This window comes from Manis pentadactyla, chromosome 4 (assembly GCF_030020395.1).
Source record: "Manis pentadactyla isolate mManPen7 chromosome 4, mManPen7.hap1, whole genome shotgun sequence".
In the NCBI taxonomy this organism is placed as follows: domain Eukaryota; kingdom Metazoa; phylum Chordata; class Mammalia; order Pholidota; family Manidae; genus Manis; species Manis pentadactyla.
This window is the reverse complement of record NC_080022.1, coordinates 27,961,824-27,985,048: the sequence shown is the minus strand read 5'-3', so window position 1 is coordinate 27,985,048 and position 23,225 is coordinate 27,961,824. Positions and strand designations below refer to the sequence as shown.

At 53.5% G+C, this 23,225-nt stretch overlaps 1 long non-coding RNA gene across 1 annotated transcript; it reads right to left on the bottom strand.

The window, feature by feature from the left end:
- Nucleotides 1-10,276: 10,276 nt before the first annotated feature.
- LOC130683653 (uncharacterized) lies at nucleotides 10,277-21,926 on the bottom strand. The gene is made up of 3 exons (XR_008997541.1): nucleotides 21,845-21,926; nucleotides 10,550-10,585; nucleotides 10,277-10,377 (listed from the first exon to the last, which is right to left on the bottom strand). It is a non-coding gene; the product is annotated as an uncharacterized LOC130683653 (long non-coding RNA).
- Between the last annotated feature and the right edge of the window lie 1,299 nt (nucleotides 21,927-23,225).

The following is a 23,225-nucleotide window of genomic DNA, read 5'->3' as shown; positions in this document are numbered from 1 at the left end:
TCCGCCAACTGCCTGGCCAGGACCTGCCAGCCCCTCACCCAGCTCCCGCCGTGGAGAGCCACATGCTAAACATGGAGACCCCTTCCAGTCACCCCCATTGTGTCCAGAGCCCCCTACCTCCTTCCTCCAGGCATGAGGTGGGAAGCTGCTGGACTAAGAAGGGACTGAGCCCCTGGGGGGAGAGAGAACAGAGCAAATGATTCCCTGCCCCACCCCCTCCCGATACGCACAGATGCAGGTTGCCACTCAAAAAGCAATCTCTCCAAACGTTTAAAAACTGCCTGCAATTTATATCTTGTGCTTGACAGAGCATCTCCAAGTCATTTCCTGGCTCATAGAAGTACAGATTCTGAGCCCAGGGGGCTGCTCTGCCCCAGCCTAGGTCACTGCGTCGGGTGCCCCCCATGGGAGAAGGGAGGTGGGGACTCCCCTTTGAGCCCCTCCCCACCGCCAAGGGGGCCAGAGGGAGATTCCAGAGGCCAAGAGCTGCAACCCCAGGCTGGAGTCCCCAGGAGTTACAGAGCCACAGTCAAAAAAGGAACATGTTCCTTGATTCTGCAACAGACTTTTCTGAAGAAGCCCCCCTCCACCTCCAAGGGAAACAGGTGATTCTGGTGTGGTATGTCCTGTGCTCTAAGACAGGGGACATGGGGATCAAGGGACTCAAAGGAGGGGGTGTCACCCTTCCCTTGCCAAGCTGAAACAGAGGAAGGAATTCCAGGTAGAGGGCACAGCCTGGGCAGAGGCACAGAGGCGTGAAGTGTAGACAACAGGGTCAGCGGGGCAGCCAGAGCAGGGGACAGGGATTAGGGATGCTCTGGGCTCCAGGAGCTAGCCACACCCCTCAACCTGTGTCCAAGGCCTTCAAATAAGAAGGACATGGATAGGGGGTTCACGAGAGGCAAAGAGGCCAAGCAGGAGAGCAGAGGCCCCTCAGAGAAGAGATAGGGTCCCGTGGAGACCTGGAGCCCATGCACGTTCCCTCCCCACTCCTCTCCCGGGCAGGGGCTAGGCTCTGCATTCCTGCCTCCCCTCCTCCCACCCTCCTGGCACACATCACCCCTGAGCCACCATTACCCTCAGTCTGCTTGTGCAACCTGACGAGCCCGTTCCCTCCCCAGAGCCTTTGTCCGGGCGGTGTCCCCTGCCTGGAACACCCTTCCCATAGGCTCGGATGGCTGGCTCTTCCTCTTAATGAAGATCACCATTCACTGTCCCCTCCTCTGGGCTGCCCCCTCTGGCCTCAATACCTAATGACGCCTCCTTCTGTCCCATCAGCCTTTTTCATTGTCTTCAGAGCATTTAACATCTGAAATTAGCTTATTATGGTTTTACCTCATTATTCTTGGTCAGCTGCTTAGAATGTTAAGCTCCATGGGAGCAGGCGCTTTGTCTGGCTTGTTCCAGGAGATGGCCCCAAGCACCTAGAAGAGTGCCTGGCCCATAGTAGGCACATCATAAGTATCGGCCAAAGGACTGAACAAGCCCTTCCTCACAGCCTCTGAGATTCAGGCTCTGTTTCACAGCGGAGGCTCTCCCGCCTGCAAACTCCAGCCCGGCTGTTGTCTGTGTAGTTCCTTCTGCAATTAATCATGTTCTGTCAGTGATACCCTTTGTGTTGTCATTGGCGGCTGCATCTCATTCATCTCCGTCTTGCCCCAGGGCCTGGCACATAGTAGGTGCTCAAACGTAGGTTCCCTGTCATTAGCCCTTACCTCCTCCCCACTGTGAGTGATTAGGCCAGTGGCAGACACTCCTGAAGGCAGAGTGAGCAGACACCCCCCCACCCCAACTCCTAGAAGGGAGCAGAGAGGGGCTAAGGCTGGGGACAGTCACTCAAAGAGCACCGTGTTGTCAGGCCCTTTACCATCCTGCTGGAGGGAAACCTCCCTTTTGAGGCAGGAAAGCAGCTGGTGCAGCTAGAAAGGCACAGGTCTTAGTCTCAAAAAGACCCAATTCCAGCTCAGGAAACAGCCTCAACACTCAGGAGCTGGGTGGCTGTAGGCAAGTTAGTTCATCTTTCTGAGCCTTAGGCCTCTCATCAGAAAAAAACTCAGTGTTGGAAGAACAAATGTCATCATGCATGGAGAGCACCCAGCACATATCTGGCATCTAGTGGAGGCATGATAAATACTAACAACAAAAATAACAGTAGTAATTCATACATGTCCAGAGCTCACTCAGTGTCAATCAGTTTGTTTTCAGTGTTGTATACAGTTTTCACAACAGCCCTGATATAGGCACTATTATTAATTCCACCAGAGAGGTGAAGTGACTTGCCCAAAGCCACAAGCTGGCAAGCGAAGGAGCTAAGATTCAAACCAAGGAAGTCCAGCCTCAGAGTTCACCCTCTTAGGTTTAATATTATTGTTGTTAGAACGAGGCAAAACTAAAGTAAGGCATAGCCTTCCATTTCTAGGTCTCAGTTTCCCTGTCCATAAAATGGGTGAAATAATAGCGCCTGCCATCCTATGGTGTCATGAGAATTCAGTGACATGTTAGAAAGTATCCAGCACACAGTGGACCCTCAGTAAATGCCAGTGACCACCCCTACCCCTGCCCAAAGGACCAGCAGCCCACTCGGAGCCCTCTGAGCAGAAAGGCACATGGAGTGCAGAGCCAGCTGATAAAACAAGTGTCGGCTGCTCATTTGGTAAATGGGATTTGGTTAGAAAGATGAACGCTGCCACTTCTGGCTAATGTGTCATGTAAATTCTAATGATAATACAGCTCCCGCGCCCACACCCGCCCTGTGCCTGCGCCTCTGCCGCTGCCGCTCAATTATCTCCCGAGGCTCCTGGCAGAATCCATGCTTCACTGGGATCCTCTCCCCAGCCTGCCTTCCCTAGCCGCAAATAATGAAAACCCGCCTCATCCACGAGATTGCTCACTTACATTTTCTATTAATTTTTTCCTTTCAGAGAAAAAATGAGAAGAGCTGGAGAAGGAGGAGGCAAGATGGGGGGTGGGGGTGAACTGCAGCCTTTCCACGACCAGTCAGCTCTGCCCCAGGACCAGCCCCATGGGCAGTCTGGAGAGCGCTGGTCAGGACGGGCACAATGCCAATGTCACGGCTTCCTTCACTGAGCCCCTGAGACAGAGGAAGCTCCCCAGGCCAGAATCAGGACTCCTGGCAGGGGAAGGAGCGCTGGACTAGAAGTCAGCAGCAGGGGTTCCAATCCTCTGTTCACTTGCTGTGTGACTTTGAGCAAGTTTCTTAACCTCTCTAGAGGCAGTTCCTCCATCTGTAAAAGACAGGGTAAGCCGGTTGGCTGGTGTCCAGGGCCCATCTTAGGCTGGCTGGCTGTGACTCTCAGTCTCAGGGACAGACTTCAGCTCTCACAAGGGAGAGCTTCTCACCAGACAGGAAGAGTTTTGTGAGCGGTGATGTGTTTCCCATCAAAGAAGGTATTTTAGCCAGGACAAGGATGTGCAGACCCTCACCATTCTCTCTGGCAAGGTTTTGAGTCTATTCCCAGATACACCGTAGAATCTGATGGTTACGGCAGGATGGAGAGTAAGGGAGGGCAGGGAGAGCTGTCCCCATTCTAGAGAAAGGAAAGGAATGGCTGGGAGGGGGCGCCTCACCCCAGGTCCACGTGGGGCCAGTAGGAAGCTCGGTCATTTTAAGGGCCAGTGTCTTCCATGTACTAGAAATGGTGGATACAGCCTTAAACCTACCACAGTCTTTGCCCTCAAGGCGCTGTTTATACTCCAGTGGGGTGGAGGGGAACCCACGAACAGGCCATTGATCTGAAGAGGGCACAGAGAGGAGTGAGAAAAGCACAGGGGATCACAGGAGCAAGACAAAATGCCCACCCACCCCCAGGGAAGGCCTCCTGAAGGAGGTGGTGTTTAATCCAGGCCACTCTAGAATGGTCAAAGGTAGCCTGGAAGATTCAGCAACATGTAAGAAAGCATCTTGTATACAATGGGCGCTCAGTAGAGGTTGTGGCCTCACTACCTCTCGACCCCAGACACCCAGGGCAGCTGGCTTCACGAATCTGTGGAGTGGACTCAATCCTGCATGGCTAGAGAAGGAAACACCTTAGCTGTCCTGGACCACCTCCACCCTGTGCCCTGCTCCCTGCACACACCAAGAACAGACCAGTGCCCCCCTCACTGCCCTGTAATAAGGCCAGCACAACCCCTTACCCACCCTCCCTGCTTCAGACACCACTTGTGAGACCACTGTCCACCAGCCCCCAAGTGGCCCACTCCTCAGAGGAAACAGCTTCCCCCAGCAGTGGCCTCGCCCTCAGCCACACCAAGGATCCCAGGCAGGGAGATCCGTGCAAGAGCCGGGGGCCCGATGCAGGGCTAAACACACAGCAGGGGCTCCACACACATCTGAAGAATGAGTGGGTGAATGGGTGACAGAACTGCATTTATCAGCAAAAACACTATCCCATTTTTTGTAAAGAAAAAGCATAACACCTTATGGTCTTATTTGTATGTATATGGGGAAAGGTCTGGAAAAATACACTAAACTGCTGACGGTTGCCCCCAGAGAGTGGGCCCGGAGGAGACAAGGATGTTCACCCGGTACTCTATAAATTCCCGTATTTTGTTTTTTCTAGTGAAGATATAATGCTTTGGTAACATTAACAACTTAAAATGTAAGAAATGTTTAAGCTTGGTAGACTAATTAAAAATTAAATCTATATCAGAGGAGATTCGCTTATCCACCATTCCCCCACCCAGGAACTGTCCTTGCCAGGAAGTCCTTCCAGACACCAAACAAAATCCCTCAAGATGCAAAGCTCACTTGGCGAGCTGCCTCCAGGTAGGGAGAGAGGAACAGGCAGGACTCCTGCCCAGCCACAGCCCGATGCACCGGCCAACATGCCCCACAAGCTGCCCCAGGAGCCAGCCCCACCCCATGGAAATGAGGAGGAGGGGCAGGCTTGGCCAGGCCCCACTCTGGGGAGAGCGCCCCACCTCCAAGAAGGGATTTTCCTGGCAGAACCAGCAGCCCCTTCAGCTCCCAGGACGCGTGGGATGCCTTCAGTCCCAACATATGTGGGATCTTCTAAAACAGGGACAGGGAAGGAGGAAAAATAAAGTCTGTTCCCCCAGGTCTGTTGTCTCAACACACAGAGGCCTCCAGAAACGCTTCCCACAAGAGGCAGTGGGGGCCAGGATTCAGAGGCAGAGTCCCAACGTACCGATGGGCAAACTGAGACCCAGGGATGAAAAAGGAGAGTCTGGACCCCCTGCGCAGTGGATTAGCCACAAAGCCTGGACTGGAAGCTAAAACCCCTGGACTGGAACATGAGAAGAAGGAGACCACGGGCTGAGAGGGATGAGGGTAGGGAAGGGAGAGGTGGGGAGTCTGGGAGTCGCAGAGGCAGAGCTGGAGAGGCTGGGACTGGATTGAACAGGGAGAAGGGCTGCCCCAAGCAGGCTCTAGAGGGCCCCTTCCAGGGAAGCAGAGGAGCTCCTGGGCCCCATGATCCACGCAATTGGTAGAGAATAGACATGATAGATGCTTTCACTAAATATTTCCAGTTCTCCACACTGGCAGGTAGTATGATTGCACTTCCTGTAGTTGGAAGTGGGACACTTAACTAGTTCTGGCCACTTGTGTCGGTGGTGTGGTTACTCCTGAGCCTGAGCACGGAAGTGCCAACACGCCCCCACCACGGCTCTCTTTCTCTCGCCCAGCAACCAGCAAAATCCAGGATGGCAGCTGTTCTGTCAGCTGGGTGACTGAGATGAACAGAGTGACTGTGATGGACAGAGGCTCCACTGACCCTTGTTGGACATGTAGCAGAACTGAGAAGAAAGTCTTTGCTGTTCTTAGCCACTGAGACTTAGGGATTGTTTGTTATGGCAGCACAGTCTGGCCTATGCTGATTTATATACAAAATACTAGCTTTGAAACCAGGTGGCCCAGGTTCATACCCCACCACTTCCACTGACTCTCTGAATGGCCCTGGGCAAGTCCTTTCCCCTCTGGTTCTCTGTCTCCCCTTTTATGAAAATAGAGGATGCATGCATGAAACACTTCCAGCTCCCAGGATTCCAGGACTCTCTTCGCTGGTCTTAGAAACCTCCCCACCCCTGGACAAGATTATGCAGAGTCCTGAAAGTACCAGGGAGATAGCATGTCTGGGGGCCCCCAGGCAGAGGTCTTTCTATGGCAGGGGGATTTTTCAAGGGTTCTGTCCAAACTTGCTGTTCATTAGAATCACCTGGGGAACTTTAAACATGCAGATGCTTTAGCCTGACTCCCAGGGATTCAGATGTAGGTCTGGGGTGGCACATCTGAGACCAGGTTTGGGAAGCCCCAAACCAGAGAACCCCCAAAGGATCTCCTCAAGTCTGACAATGGGGAGGCCAGACTGAACAGGCCGAGCCAGCCCTGGATCCCCCACAAAATCCACTGCCCTTCTTTCTTTCAGGGGCCATTGCCTCCACCTCCCACCAGGAGCTCCAGAAAGACCACCTCCTCAAGCAGTCCTGGTTGCATTTAGATAAAAGCAGACTGGATACTCAATAATGCAGCTGGAAGCCTGCTCACCTGCACCACCAGATGCCTCCCCAGTGGTGTCAGCTAGATGAATCCAGCCTGGAGGTCTCACTCTTCCCACGAAGTCCCTCCCCATCCTCCCTCTTTCTCCCTCCACCATCCTCCCCAACTCCCCACTGGGTCAAGGGGAGGAAAACACCAAAGGGTGAATTTCTGATTAAAAACTAACCCCTGCTTATTGCCTTGGCTGTTTTTGCAGGAGAAAAAAAAAAGGTTGAGCTTGTGTGTGCATGCGTGTGTGTGCTCAGGTATGTGTGTGTGAGTTACTGATTGGAGCGTGTGTCTGTCTATGTGTGAGCATCCATGTGCCTTTTGGAGCTTGGGGGTGTGCCCATGTGTGCACCCAGATGTCTGTGTGTAAGAATTTGTTTTGGGTGAGTGTATGTATCTATGTGTACCTATGTGTATGCAGAGCAGTGTGTGTGACAGTAAGTGTGTGCAGACATGTCTCTTAATACAGGGAAAACCTTCTGGTTTGCTAACACCATTAGTCTGGGGGAGTAGGTTAATCAAAAAAATTGGTTCTGAGGAAAATCATTCACAAAATACAGACCTTCACAACACCGCCAGTTTATTTCACTTACAGCATATGGTCTTTTTGCCTTTTTAATTTTCTTTAGTGTAGGTCCAAAATCTTCCCTTTGCCTATCAGTCTGCTGATGGGAGCTGCGTCATCTTCCCTGGGATAAACTAAGCCCACAACTTATCATCCTCAATTTCCAATTTCAATTTCTCTAAAGTGGGGCCTGAACTTAAAAGACACTTTTAAAGTGATGTGAGTGATGAATCTTCAGGATTTTAACAATTTTGTTTCCAATCTTATCTTACAGTTGCTTATCCACAGCTAATTTGACAGCAATGTTTTTTAGCATTCACCTTGATGTAGACTTTCTAAAGATTTCAGTTCAGTTTTCTGGAAACAACAACTTTTTGTGTGTTCACAGCATTTCAGCTTATGTATTATTTAATTAAATTACACAACTTCAGAAAGTGCCACTGGCATAAATGAATTTGGAAACAAACGCAGCTGACCCTTTGTCAGCCCCCACCCCACACCTGGGAACCATTACTGTGTTAATATTGCTGTTATTTACCAAATGGTGAAATTAAGGCTGAGGGAGAGAAAGTGACTTTCTCAAGGTCATCAGGAATCAGTGGCAGACCAGATAGATGTTCATACCTCAGCCTCCTGTGACCTGGCTTGAGCACTGCCCAGTGCCTAGATGTTTTGATGCTTCTGGCCACAGTGCTGGTGGCCAGCCAGGCAGTCAGGGCTCAGTGACCTATCCTGGAATTCTGTGTCTAAACAGCCGCAGGCAACTCCCTCCCCAGCACCCTGGGACACAGAAAGCAACTCAGAACCACATCTAGACTCACCCGCTGCTCCCTCCCAAACCACTGAGGACAGAATGGCCCTTTGTATCCTGTCTTCTGTTATCTGGGGGTGCCTCCCAGCCCCCAGCCCTGGGAAGTTCGGAGATGTGCTGGGAGGACAAGAGTGAGGAGGGATACTGCCATTCAGCTACGGCCAGGAGGCCAGGAGGCCTGCGGCTCCTCAGCCCCCACCCTCAGAGGTTGCCTCCAGACTTAGCCGCCCAGAGGGCCTGGCACTTCTGAGCCTCTCCTGAGGAAAGGGAGTGTGGGGTCGCACAATGGGCTGGCTCAGAACTCTGCCCCCTCCCACTGCCTCCCTCCCTCCCCACCCCCATCTGCAACCCGCTCCTCTCTGGCTTCCTGGGGAAAGGGAGAAGGAGGAGGGCACTCTAAGGTGGAGCAGAGAGGGGAGGGTGGGTTTCCCAAGCCAGGCCTGGCCCCACCTCAGGCAGGGAAATGTGGGGAGGCGGGAGGTGGGGGGTGGCTCCTGGGAGTCTATGGTCTGCATGGGTGTCCCCTGCTGCCAGAAACCAGCCCCACTCCTAAGGGTGGAAAGGTCTCTAAGGGAAGAGGTTGCAGCCACTTCCTGTCCACTCTGGACCCCTGGAACCAACAGCTGGGAATGTTCAGCTCCTGAAGCGACAGCCTCAAGAAGAGAAGGGACAGGCCTTCCTCCCCAGTCCAGGAATTCCCGCGGTATCTGCCCCACCCTCCTGCTCTCTGACAGAGGGGAAGGGCGGGGCCTTGGACAAGGGAGCCCCAGCTGCAGCCTTAGCCCTTCCCTCCTGTCACTTCCTTCTAGGCTCCTGCTCGCCAATGCTGCCATCTAGAGGTGACACGGAGCACTGCGGGAACTGGTGCCTGTAGTGCAGACCCGGCCTTCCTCACTCCCAGGCGCACGGTGGAAGAATGGACCACGGATGGGGATCCCAGATACCTTATGCTGGAGGTGCTGGGAGAGGTCATCTCATCCATTTCCCCCCCTGCTTCCGGGGTGTATGGCCATGAGCTATTTCCTGGCTCCTTGCTTACCTGGAGACCCCCTCCAGGAAACCCAGGGTTCACAAGAAGAGAAAACAATGTGCTGGGCACTTCTTGTGTAACTCTCCTCTGAGACTCACAGCAGCTGCCATGTGGATAATACCGCTCCATTTTATGAACAAGGGCACAAGCTCAGGAAGGTAGAGGGAACCATTTATTTAGAGCAATTGACATCCACACCTCGATGTGAAGTTTTGGGGGCTTCATTTCTTCTGCTTCATTTCAGTACCTCAGAGGCTCACTAACGTACCGGTTCTGTGCTGGAGGAGCACCTACTGTGTGCCAGAGTCTATGCTAGGTCCCAGGCAACCAAAGACAGAACGGACCCTGCCCCTGCCCTTACCCTGGGCATGCTCGCCATGGGAGAGGGGAGTGTGAGCAGAACCCCTGGCCCGGCCCACTCGCCAGGATGTCCCCTGAGGCATGAGCTGGGGTCCCTGTGAGAGCCACCAGCTGTGACAGTAAGGCCAACAGAGCCATCACGGCCAGGGTGGGCCTTTTGGCAGCTCGTGCTTCTTAGGAGTGCTGTGTCCTGGACTCTGCTTCAGAGGCTGCCTGGAGGGGGATGAAGAGAGGCCACCATCCACCAGTCCTCTCACTCAGGGGACCCAGCCTCTCCCAGGGGCACCTGCGACCAACCCCCAGACCTCAGGCAAGCTAGAGAACCCACAAGACCCGACACACAGTAGATGCTCAAGTCTATGTTTGAAGAATGGGTGAGAGAGTAAGCAAGTTAGGGGTTGTTCACACAGGAGCTCCTGGTGTGCAGTCAAATCTATGTCTCCTTCCATCGCCAGCTGCCCTCACCTGATTACCAGGGAAGTCCCTAGAGGAGAGGAGACCAGAATTCGAGTCCCAGCTCTGCTTCTTACCTGAGGAGTGAGCTGTGGCAAGACTCCACTCTCTGGGCCTCAGTCTCCCTGTATGTACAAAGGGGAGTTGGACTAGCCAGGAGGCCTCCAAAGCAGGCAGGAGGAAGGGCTTTAGTGTAGGAGAGGAGGCCTAAGCCCACCCAGCCACCCTGACTCTCTTGCCTCTTCCACACAGGGCCAAAAGTGAGGCCATGAGCAGGTACTCAGGAAAATTGCTGCCTGATACACTTGTGTGTGCCCCCATGTACACAAAGCACACACATGTGTACTCACAGTCATGTACACACATGCATGCAGCCACAAGCACATACACACTTGCATGGATAAGCACCCACATACACGCACACCTGTGTCTGCACACTGCATGCTCCAGGACATGCCCTCTGCTCAGCACAGCAGAGCCTCAGGAACAAGTTTAGGGACGCACTGAAGTTATGAAATTGATTGCTCTGGGAACAGTTGGAATTAGTTTTAATTATCTTTATCTTTCTTCCAATTGTGCTTTCAGCCTTCTCCTTGCTGTTTAATCCGTTGCTATTGACTTCTCCGCAGGCACTGGGGAGGGGAATTGCAAGGTGGGGCAGGCAGTCTATTCATATTCAGAAAAAAATAAACAACTGCAACAACCACCACACCCACCTCTTCCTCTGCACCAGAGAAACCACCTCCCCCAGGCAGGGCTTGCACACACTGGCATGTACACACACATGCACACACACTGCCAAACCTCATTTTCCAAAGAAGCCCCATCAGGAAGCATTCCCTGACAGAGACAAGAAGGGGCTGATGTGATGTGTTCAGATCTCAACATAATGCAAGTTTAGTTCTTCAAAGTGGTCCCTTTGGGAGGCAGCTTCATTCACAAGTCTCCTGTGAATGTGAAAATCCTGCTGAAAATCCCTTTCCATCTCATGCCCTAAGCTCCCTTCCCTGAGCCCACCCCCAGCACACAGTACTTACTATGGTGAAGGGAGGCACTGGGTGGGATTCGTCTCTGAGACGGGGCCCAGAGTACGTTATCAGTGAATATTTGTTGAATGAATGAGTGAATGAATGAATGAAAGCCTGCCTTCCGAGTCCAGTACATTTGTTCATTCATTCATTCAACCAATACTGAGTTCCAGTGATGCTCCAGGCCAAGTGCTGGAGAGACAGAAATGTACCTGACCTAGTCCGTTCCTTGTGGACCACCCCCGACCTAGGAGATTTGCTGGGAGGGCAGGAGTCCCCAAACTGAGCTAGGGTGAAGGGTGTATCTCGAGGAGAAGACAAGAGCAAAAGCTTTTATTTTGAATACCCTTGTAAAGACAAATCTCCACTTACTGATTTCCTCACTCCTGTTCTGCCTCTAGAACTTGAAGGATTGCTCACAGAATGTCTTTTTCTCCAGGGGATCCCACACCTGTGCCCAGACCTGGGCCAATCCCCCAGCCCACTCCTGAGGGTTTTGCTGTGCTGGAGGTGTAGGAGTGGGAGGGGGACATTGGCCCTTCCTCCTTAGGGCTCCTGGCTTGGAGCCATGCAAGGGGCAGGGGGCCATCCCTCACCAGCAAGGTGCCAGTGCTAAGTGCCCTGCAGCGCTAATATTTTATGATTAAAAACCATTAAGGTTTAGACCGTGAAAATCCAAGGGACACAAAATCAATGGCCCAATATTGCTTCTCCCAGTAAGTTGTGTAAATATTGTGTCTTTTATTGTTTGGCCGATGGCAAGAGCAGAGATACAGGTACAGATTATATGAACGAATCCCCATCTGTCCCAGCCCTGATCTGGTGGAATTAGCATCGTGGTTTGAAGAGGCCTGCAAAGCTGGACCCAGGGAGGTCCCGGGCTGGCCCGCTGCAGAAGGTCTTCCCACTCCACCCCCCCCCCATGCTGCAGCCCCACACTAATCGCACAGACACACCCATCACATGCTGACAGGCTCTCCTGACAGCCCTTCCATCACCGTGCTCCGCCATCTGCTTGAATTTGCATATTTAATCAGGATCTGTCTTTTCTCCTCTGGGGGTTCAGATTAGGGTGGGGAAAATGATTCCAGGGGTTGCTCCTGTCTCTGTGGAGAGGAGGGCATATCTTCCCCATGCCAGAAGACATGGGGGTGTCTGTTCTCTCTGAAGTAGGGGTGACCGTGGAATGCCTGGGGCTCCTCCTGCCTCTCTGGGGGTGGGGAAGTCAGGTAGTCCCCCTGGCTCTGGGAGGGGTTGGAGATGACACTGGGGTCCCTCCTGTCAATAGGGGGATGGGGATGCCTGATTCTCTCCATCTTCTTCCAGTCTTGGGTGCTTCCTCCTCCGTACCCAACCCCTCTCAGGAAAGAGGAGGATGTGAACCTAGGATTAGATGCCTCGGCCACGTCCCTGCTTCCCAGGTGGGTGAGGGAAGTTGGGGCAGAGCGGGGAACCCACTAGAAATGCCGGAGAAGCTGCCCTGGGGAACCCAATATATCCATTCCGCTCCCTGAGAAGGTGCCCAGAAAACAGACCAACTAAACTGATATGAGGAGAGAAGAGTCCGCTGCTGGGGGCAGTGAGCTGGTGCAGGGGGAAGGGTGCTGAGCGGCTGTGGAGGGGACGGCCGGGGACACCTGAAAGGGAACAGCTGGGCTGGCGTTGGGGAGAACCACTCAGCAGATGGGGTGGGACCCTGGGCTAATGAGGGAGACGGGCTGGGTGACACGGGGAACAGCTGGGTTGAGGTGGGGGAACAGCTGGGCTGAGGTGGGGGACACCTGGGCTGAGGTGGGGGAACAGCTGGGCTGAGGTGGGGGGATAGAGGGGCTGAGGTGGGGAACAGTGGGGCTGAGGTGGGAGGACAGCGGGGCTGAGGTGGGGGACACCTGGGCTGAGGTGGGGGAACAGCTGGGCTGAAGTGGGGGACACCTGGGCTGAGGTGGGGGAACAGCTGGGCTGAGGTGGGGGGATAGAGGGGCTGAGGTGGGGAACAGTGGGGCTGAGGTGGGGGGACAGCGGGGCTGAGGTGGGGGACACCTGGGCTGAGGTGGGGGAACAGCTGGGCTGAAGTGGGGGACACCTGGGCTGAGGTGGGGGAACAGCTGGGCTGAGGTGGGGGGATAGAGGGGCTGAGGTGGGGAACAGTGGGGCTGAGGTGGGGGGACAGCGGGGCTGAGGTGGGGAACAGTGGGGCTGAGGTGGGGGGACAGCGGGGCTGAGGTGGGGGGACAGCGGGGCTGAGGTGGGGACAGCGGGGCTGAGATTGGGTGGCAGCTGCGCTGAGGTGGGGAGGAGAACACCCTGGCTGATGGGGACAGAACAGCCACAGGGCAGCACGTGAGCCTCAGGCCCTGCAGACCCTGGCGGTAAAGCCCTGTTCTGGCCCATATCCTACTCCCCAACAATGCCTCGGGAAGGCCAACAGAGTGTCACCCTAATGCCTCCAGGCCACAGGCATGGGAGGGTCATGGGGGGAACACCCTCCCCTCCCTCACCCCACTTCCCAGGGCCACAAAGCCACAGCTCCAAGAAACAGGGTAGGAGGGCAGGCAGCCAGGGTCAGCGGGTACCCTTCCACCACTCCCCTCTGGAGGCGCACCCAGGGGCTGGGAGGGGCCCTGATGCCAGGGTCACCTGGTGTCCGAATGGAGCAGGCCTTTGGAGACTCGAATCCAGGCCATTTTACAAGTGAGGAAAGAGACCTGAGACAGTGCTGGCTGCAGAGCAGTCGGTGAGAGAGCTGGGTCCTGGTGCCGACCAGCCCGCTGCAGCTCAGGCTGCCATAACGTGAGGCCACAGACTGGGGGGCTTAAAGAGCAGAAATTAATTTTCTCACAGGTCTGGACACTGGAAGTCCAAGACCAGGAGGCCAGCATTGTTGTGTTCTGGTGAAGACACTCTTCCCGGCTGGCAGGTGGCCCACACCTCACTGTGTGCCAGTATGACCTCTTCCACATGCTGGGAACAGGGACAGAGAGAGAGCACAAGCTCTTTGGTGTCTCTTATTAGGGCACTAATCCCATCCATGGGGGCCCCACCCTCATGACCTCATCTAAACCTAATCATCTCCCAAAGTCTCCCACCTCCAAATACCATCACATTATATTAGGGCTTCAACATATGAATTTGGGGGAGACTCAGTTCAGTCCAAAGCAATCCCTCAACCCACTTGACCCCAGACCCAGGCCACTGGGGCACTGATCAGTAACTCCCTCCCAGAAGGAGAGTCTAGCCCCTCTCCAGATTTCAGACTGAGCCATGGGTATATGGGAGTTTCTGCAAGAGAGGGCTGAGGCCCCAAGAACTCGGCAGCCGCAGGGCCTTAGAAGCCCGGAAGTCCCACTCCATGGTGCCAGACATTTTACATGTGTCCTTTTACTTAACCCTCCCAATAACCCTGGGTGTCAGGTCATCTTGTGAGCTCCATTTTTCAGAGAAACTGAGGATTAGTTTAAGTGACTTGCCCACGGGGCGGGGGCGGGGGTCAGACAAAACTGGTCAGGGCCTGAACAAGGATTGGATGTGATCGGTGTAATACTAGGCTCTTCATCCGAGGCTGCTGAGCGAAGCCTTCTCCAGAATTTGTCCCAAGGAGCAAGGCCTCCAGGCCCAGCTCACTGCTGTCCTGCCTCCGGATGTGCCTTCCCCATTCCCTGCTTGAAAAAACCAGTCCCCTGGCTGCCACTCCCTGCCTGGCAGCATTCCTCCCCCAGGGCTGGCCCTGGGCCGTGCCAGCTGCCAAAAGTAGCCATTACTGGTGGTGCACAAAGAAACCCTAGGATGCGGGTGGAGGAATAGGCCCAAGACTGGGACACAAGAGATGGGACGGCTGCCCTGCTCAGACAAGAAAAGACCTGGAAAGCTGCCCCCCACCAGGCCTCCCCAGCCTTAGCACCCCTCCCCAGGGCCTTGTCCGGCGTGCTGCCCCTCCCCTTGGAGGCAGGCCACCGTGAAGTCCTGGAACCGCACCCTCCCGCACACAACTTTCCCAGGAAGCAGGTGGACAACCCCTGCTTCAGGTCATTTCAAATGGGCCTGCTGATGCCATGGGTCTGTCCCGTGCAGACGCTCTGTCTCTGTGACAATAGTGACACGTGGTTTTCTTGGCTAGATACAGATGTGGGGAAACAGTATCCACAGAGGTCACACATACTCGGGATGTGATGGCCTGAGTTTAAACCCCTGCTCTACACTCCAGAGCTGTGTGACCTTGGGCAAGTCACTTAGCATCTCTGTGCCCAGGTCCCCCATCTACAAACTGAAGCTAATAATAGTACCTACCTCCAAAGTTTATCATGAAGACTTTTAAAAAAAGTTTATATATGTCAAGTGCTTAGAATGAGGAGGGGTGTGTGATAAGTGCTATGTACAAGTCAGCTGTAATCACTCCAGATGTCATACGGTCTGCTCTGTGTGTTCATCTCCCCCACTAGAGGCAAAGCTGCTGGAGGGCAGGCACTGAGTCTTCCTCTTCTGGCCAGCCCAGCACCTTCCCAGGACAGAGCAGAAAAGATGTTCCATAAAAACCAGGGGCTGAACAAAAGGAAATGCCAGTGGGGCCGGCCATGAGCGGGTGTGTGTGCAAGTGTGTGGGAATGCTGTGGATAGGGATGTGCATGTTATACACATATGCATCATTAATTTGCATGTCAGTGGTGGGTGGCAAATAATACATGCCACGATCACTACTATGTCGGTGTCTGTAAGAATAGACTATCAGTGCCACACATATGTGTCCCTTGGACGTGGATGCTGGTGGGTACCAGGTGTGTCTATAGAATGTGGGTCAACACACACGTGTGTGTGTATATATCAGTGTTGGGCAGGTGTCAGCACTGTGAGCAAGAAATGCATCCCTGTGTGTGTATATGATGTCAGTGTGCGTGTGTGTGTACGTGTGACTGTGTGGACTGGGTTGCACATCTGTGCCAACACTGAGTTTGTTCGGAAGTCAGGCTAGTGCACTCCTGTGTGTCAGCATGCAGTGTGTGTGTGTGTGTCAGGGATGAGTGTCTGTGCCAGTGGTGAGTATTTGTGTGGACGTGTCAATGGTGGGTTCCTGTGTGTGTCGGTGATGGGCGTGTTTCTGTATGTCCACGTACTTGTACCTGTGTCAGCAGTGGGTGTGTGTATGTGTTTCAGTGCTGGGTGTGTGCAGATGTGTGTCAGCTCTGGGTGTATGTGGGTGTCAGTGTTGAACACGTGTATGTCAGCACTGGGTGTGCCCATGTTGGTGTGGGGTGTGTGTGTGCGTCTGCACTGAACGCGGATGCGAACCAGTGTGTGTGTACATGAGTCTCTGCCCCTTGAGGGAGGAGGTGAGGAGGGGCTCCCTTGGACTCTGGGTCTCCGCCTGGATCCCCGGTTTCCCTGGGGCCCTAGCTTGCCAGCTCTGGCACTGGCCCCCACCCAACCCTGCCCCCATCCAGCCTCTCCCTGACTGGCACCCGAGTTAATAAGTGTTGCTTTCCTCCTATTCTACTCAGGCCTGTGATGGAAAATCCTCAGGCTGGAAGTGATCCCCGAATCGATAGTCCATTCCATTTAACAGGGTGGCTGTCACCATAACGAGATAAACGTGGATTAACTTCTGCACTGCTGCCGTGTCCGTGGGGAACCCATCTGTTCCCTGCATAGCCGGCCTGGCTCAGAGCGGCAGCTGGGCCCAACAGGGCCTGGCCGTGGGGGCTCTGGTCGAGGCCTGGGATGGGTGGAGTAGGGCTCAGAGGGGGTTCAAAATAAGGTCCAGGTGGGATGGGGGGCGGGCTCAGGACGGAGTTGGGGGCAGGGAGGAAGAGAGCATAGAATGAGGGCCAGCTGTGGCCCCAGGGGTCCAGGCTAAAGATGCAGTGAGTCCAGGAGAAACCTGCTACTCAGTTTCTCTTTTCTCCTATGGTATATACTGCCAATGCATTTCCCAGTTGGCCTGCTTTTTAACTTTGGGATTCTTTACTTCTGTCATTTCTGTCCCGTCTGGGCTCTCTCCCTCTGTTTTCTTGGGAAGGCCCACCTCATCCTGAGATAGTCACCTGGGCTTCTTCTAGTTCTTTTATGATTTCATTTTTTTTATATATTAACATTTTTTATCCACCTGGATTTGGAAGTAGTTGTCTCTATTTTTCCCAAATGGTTCACTAATTATCCATCTCCATTTCATAACTAACCTATCCTTTCCACACTAATTTGAAATGACACTTTTATCATTTATTGGAGTCCTATCTTGGACATCACTGTTCATTTGTTAATTCTTGTCCTAAGCAACCCAAGTTTTACTTAGGATAGCTTTGTGATATATTTTGATATCTGGGAATGTGTTTCTCTTTCATATCAACAGCCTTATATCTGTATTACTTAATAGCTGTACGAATGCAAAATTTTATCTAATGAAGGTTCCAGAAAAGCATACTATTCGAACCCATTGGCAACCACTTTTGAAATGTAAGTAGCAGTCCCCAAGTACTGTACCTATTCCAGTTTTGTGGATATAGGCCAAGGGTGTCAGGAAGACCTCCCTTTGCCGTGGGAGCCTGACGGGACCCGAGTTGCACTGAAGAGCCCCTGGGTAATCCCAGGGAGGAAGTGAAGGATCAAGTGGTACACCCCAGGCTCGCCCTCAAGTGTGCAGGATGGACTTGGTTTGGATTCTGCTAGAAACCAGCTCTGACACAAGGGTTTGAGGGCAAGCAGTTTCTTTGTGAGGCAGTCCCAGGAAACCCCAGCAGGGAAGTGGGGAGTGAGACAAGGAAGGGAGGAGACTAGGAAGCAAACCAGTTACTACAATGGAGCTTCACTGCCCTGGGGACTTCAGGGACTCGTGCGGACTGTGGGCCTCAGTTATCCTACCCACAGGGGAAGGAGCCAGGGTAGGAGCAGGGATGAGAAGGAGGGAGGGCCACCACTTCTCCAGCCCTTCTGCCTACCTGCATGGAGGAGGCAGGCTGCAGCCCCAGGGAAGTGCTGCAGGCTTTTGGAAGAATGATGGGCTCCTACTGTGCAGGAAGGCCCAGGGGGATCAGGGCAGGGCACCAACCAGTGAGGAAGCAGATGTGGTGGCCCAGTGAGAGGGGAAGAGACCCAGAAGATGGCAAAGGCAGCAGGGATGGGGAAGACAGAGTCAAGAGGCTTTTAGGAAGCAGAATGGTCAGAGCTCGGCAGCCGGAGACTGGGAGTGTGTGGGAGGGAGAGGAGAGGGGCGTGCCCCTTGGATTTCTGGCCTGGGGGACAGGATGGATGATGGAACAAGGCACCTAGAGGAAAAGCCAGGATGGAGTCTTTGGAGCATAAGAGAGGAGATGCCCCGGATGCAGGAAAGTATGTGGGTCTGGGTCAGAACCGGGAGGTAAATGGAGATTTGAGAGTCAAGCCATCCAAGGAGGGATGTGGATGAGGTAGGTCCCTGCTGAGGAAGGAGCCAGGGTAGGAGCAGGGATGGGGTGGGCAGGGCCCCAGGGAACATCCACAGACTCAAAGAGCAATTGTGAGGGCTTGTCTCCTGGTTCCCCAGTGACCAGGAGGCCCCTCCCCTCTCCCTGGGGTGGGGAGGGGTGACACCTAGTGGGAGACAGGAGGCAAGGGAGGAGACAGGGTGATGCAGATTCCAAAGGAGCCGACAGCTGTCAAATAATATAAAACCTCATATGTTAATAATTCTTACAATTTTGCCAAAGACTTAATGGCTGGCCTGTCAAGAGCAGTGACAGAAGCTATTATGAAAACAAGATGGGAATATTTTGGAGGCAGCGTCAACAGCACAGCCCCGAGCTGGGCCTCCAAGGACCAGCAAGAGGACAAACCAGCCTCCTGCCCACCACCCCCAGGAAGGCCCTGTGCTCCACCAGAGAGGCGTTGGGTCATTGTGGATTCAAGCCATTGACTGTGGATTGATCACCTATGAGGACATTTTAATTAACTGTCAGATCCCAGAGCTGCCCCATCCTTCCCATCCCCACCCCCTCCCTGGTCTGCAGCCACCTCTGCCCCCAACACACAAAAAAGAAGCCATCAGCCAACAGCACAATACAGGGAGGGGCACCCCAGAGGGTGTCCACTGTGGGAGCCGTAGACAGAGGGCCTGGTCCAGCTGACCTCGGAGCTCTCTAAGGGGTCTTGCACTTCCCTCGGCCTCAGGTCTGGAGACTAGACCAAGTTCTGTAGCTGATTCACTAAATGAGCTTGGACTAATCACTTGGTTGTGAAATGCCCCAATTTCTCACATTTAAAGAAGGAACAATATAACAAATAAAACATGTGCAAAAATCCTTTTAGAGCTTTGCGATCTCAGAATCCTTTTCCACGACTCTCTGAAGCACCTCCTGCTTAATCTTATTTAACTCACCAATCAGCTCCAGGAGATGGCATCATGATTTCCAGTTTTACAGACGGGGAATGGGAGGCAGGCAGCAGGCTGCAGTGGGCGTCCAATTCTAATCTGCAGAGCCAGGATCAGAACCCCTCCTCTCCAACCCAGCACCAGAATCAGCCTTAAAATAAGGGATTCTCATTACACTAATAATCATGACAGCTCCCACTTGCGAGTGCTTACCAAGAGTTGTGCTAACCCAGAGCTTCTCAAACGTGACTGTGGGCAAGGAACCCCTGGGCATCTTGATGAAATGCACATTCCAGTTCGGCAGGTCTTGGGCAGAGCCTGAGATTCTACATTTCTAAAGAACAACCAGAAGATGCAGATGGTGCCAGCCCAAAAACCATACTTGGAGTATCAAAGTGCTAAATATCTCATGGACAAGACACCTCTGTGAAACAGGTACTATTATTATCATCCCTCTTTTGCAGAGGAAACTGAGGCCTAGGGAGATGGAATGACTTGGTCAGGTCACAGAGATAAGAAGAAAAATCAGGATTTGAACCCAGGTTGTCTGGCCAGTGTCTGCCCACTTAGCTCCAAAGCTCTACCATCTCCCTAGCATTTGCCTGAAAAGTCACTGACCTGGCATCACAAGGCACACCAGGGGTGAGGCTCTGAGGATGAGTAGCAGGAGGTAGTGCTGGGAAGGAGCTGGGATCTTGGAGAGAAACCTGAGCCTCAGCAGGGCAGGAAGCTGCAGTTTGGAAAGCAGGTGTTACTGTGTCTGGAAGAGAGAGATGCTGGTTCTGGAACTGCCTCAGTGAGAGAGCTCTGAGCTGGGAATGATTTCCTTTGAAGAAAATAATATTTAACTGGCCTGGAAAAAGCCGTGGAGCCAGGATGAGAAGGAGGTGTTCCCACCCTCGGGGACCAGGAGCTGGCAAGGACTTGTGCTGGCCTTGGGCTTAGGGGACGACCTTGCAAGAGAACACATGCAAACATGAGAATGCTCACACCCTTTTCTCCTGCTCTCCTGCCCAGGAGGGCTCTTTGCTGACCCAGTTCTTTGGTGTTTGGGGGAACAGTAAGGGAGAGAGCTGAAGAGGTCCCTGGAGCTGGCTGGTGGAAGGGGCGAGGCAGGGTCACGGTGAAGAGAAAGCAGTAGGCCCAAGAAGGGGGAGGAGAAGGGAAAGACCAGGACACGGGTCACCTGCCCAAATGCTGACAGGCCAGGTGGGTGCCAGGAAGGAGGGAGGTGGGCCATACAGGGCCATGGCTCCATCAGGGTCCAGTGTTGCTATTTTCAAGTAAAGTTGGAAATGTAGATTTTTATATGAAATCTCCACTTTTTTAATGTCACCCACTATTGCAAAAACTATGTAAGTGATATTGTGCAACCCTAATAAGATAAGTCTGTGAGCAAGATATGCCCTCAGATCACCATTTTGCAACCTCTGGACCACAGGACAGGCTGGGTTTGGGGGAGTGTTTGGGGGAGTCCTGGGAGAGGTTTGAGGGACAGCAGCCATGCCTCTTAGATGATGACAGATGATAGATAGATACAGCAGAAACTAGGGTTTTAAGATGCAATTCTGTTTGTTATGTCTAGAATTTCCCTTAGTGTTCTTCACAAGACTTTAATAAATACTCAAGTGGTTTTTCATCTTTCTGGTTCCCAGACTGGCATGTCTTTAACTGCAACAACAGGTGGAGACTGAGCCATGCAGCTTCTTGGTTTTATACAGGAGTCACAGAGAAGGCCAACTCCACAGGAGGCTAAGGCCCAGGGGAACTGCCAGCCAGGGGCTGAGGGCAGGACCAGGAAGTGCTGCCCAATGGGTTGAGCAGACATCTGGGGCTGCGCAAGGCAGACCACATTCTACCTATTCCACTTGGAGTACAGGGCTTCCCGGGGTGCAGACAAGTACATCCTATACCCTGAGCCACTGAAGAACCACAGGCACCAAGGGAACAGAAGCCACCAGTACAGTATACCAGTGGTCGCTGGAAACCCCACCAGGGAGCCACTCCCAAGTGGAGCGGGGAGGCTCCTGTCTGCAGGTGCAGGTCCAAGACAAAGCATCTGGGCTGACCGGGGGGAAGGTACGGGTGGGAAACCAGCCTTCTGGACAGACCTGGAGGACGGGAAGGAGGAAGAGAGGGAGGGAGCAGAGCTGGCATTGCTGAACCCCAGGCCCTGTGGGCATCACCTCACTGAATCTCCACAGCAACCCTTTAAGGCCCTTCATCCTATTCTCCCCACTTTGCAGATGAGGAAACTACATCTCGAGAAGATAGACATGAGCGGTCCAAGGCAGCCTGCCAGGAAGTGGCCCGGCAGGACTGTGACTCCAGGCCCATCTGTCTGGAGAACCCAGGCTCCAACCAGAGTTCAGCGGCCCTTTTTCCTGGTATCCAGCTCAAGCTGCTGTAACAGATAACCACAGACCAGTGGCTTAAACCAGAATTTGTTTCTCACAGTTCTGGAGGCTGGGAAGTCTGAGATCCAAGTGCCCGCAGATCCCTCGTTTGGTGAAATCCCACTTCCTAGTTTGCAGATGGCAGCCTGGAGCCTCACACAGTGGAGAACAGAGAGGAACCAAGCTCTTTTATGCCTTGTCCTATAAGGGCATTAATCCCATAGTGGGGCCTCCAGTCATGACCTAATTACCTCCCAAAGGCCCCATCGCCAAATTCCTTCCCATGGAGGGATAGGGCTTCAACGTAGAAATTTCAGGGGGACCACAAACATTGAGTACTTACCACCTAGTATGAGAGGAGGGGGCTTCCCCGCAGGACAGACCCCTGAGGGTCCACTTTCCCCCAAAGCTGCAGACGAAGTCCCCTTTGCTCTCTTTCACATGGCAAGGAAACAGAGCGACACCCTGGCTGGGTCCTCCTGGTCCCCGCCCGCCCTGGCTCCCAGGCCACTGGGCTGCGAGCCCACACAGCCTGCAGCTGCCCGCCCAGGAACATTAATTGAAAATTAATCTGCTCAGTGCGTGCCGACGTGCAAATCAAAGCTAAGTGTCTCAATTAGGAAGAGAAATGGAGTCGGGCACTCTTCTCAGGCACCGGCTTATTTATGGGGATAATATCATTTTTAATGAGGGGAGCTACTAAAAAGCACAACAAATGCAACATTTAATAGAAAAATATTATAGCATTCCATCAGCGGAGTGCTGCAGGGGACGGGGGTGGACTCGGGCAATAGAGGAGCACCCGGGAATTTGTCTATGGTTGTGTGGGTGCCTGGTACAAGCATCTGCGTGTGCATGTGTGTCAGCATGTACATGCATGTCAGCGTACATGCCCATGTCTGAATATGTGAGATTGTGTGTGTGTGTGTGTGTTTGTGTGTATGTGTGTCTGGGTGTCTGGGTGTGTGTGTCTGGGTGTGGGGAAGGGATCAAGCATTCTTGCATCTTTGCTACAGAAAGTGGATTTCTCACCTGCTGTCTAAAGTACCCCCATTCTGCTTCCTGGGCCAGTCAAATAAAAATTCAGTCTATTTTCCAACATTAAGGGGGACCTGGTCCATTTAGTCCCTAGAGAATGGTAGGTCTCTGTCACCCACCTCCCTGGAGAGTTATAAAGGGGGAAATTAGACCCCTGGGCCCCAGCCTTCCCTGGGCTCTCCTTGCCACATGTGAGCCATGGTTATCCCAGCCACGCACACCACTGACAGCTGTAGGACGAGCCCAGCTGGGCACCACCCCACGGCCCCAAGCTGACACTTCGGCTCAGACTCCCCCTTCAGCCATGGTCTCAGGGTCCAGGCCAAGTTCCCGCCCACACCACCGCTCTCCTCCACCCAGGTGCACATACGCAGCTCCAGACCCAGGCTCTGTAGTCCCAGCCCAGGACAGCCTCAGCTTTCGCATCGGTGGAATGGGGAGGCAGCTGAGATGGGCAGCTCAGAACCCAGCCTGCCCTCCCAGCACCCCCAACACAATATGCAAACATTGACCTCCTCGCTTCTGCTCCTGGGGGGCTCCTCCTGGAAGGCAGCTTGCACAACCTGTCCTCACTTCCATGCCCGGAGCAGCACCCACTACCCCCACCCACCATCCCCTACAGGCAGCTTATCTGGCCAGCCCACCTCCTCAGGCTCCTCCCAAGATGGCAGGGTCCTCACCAGACT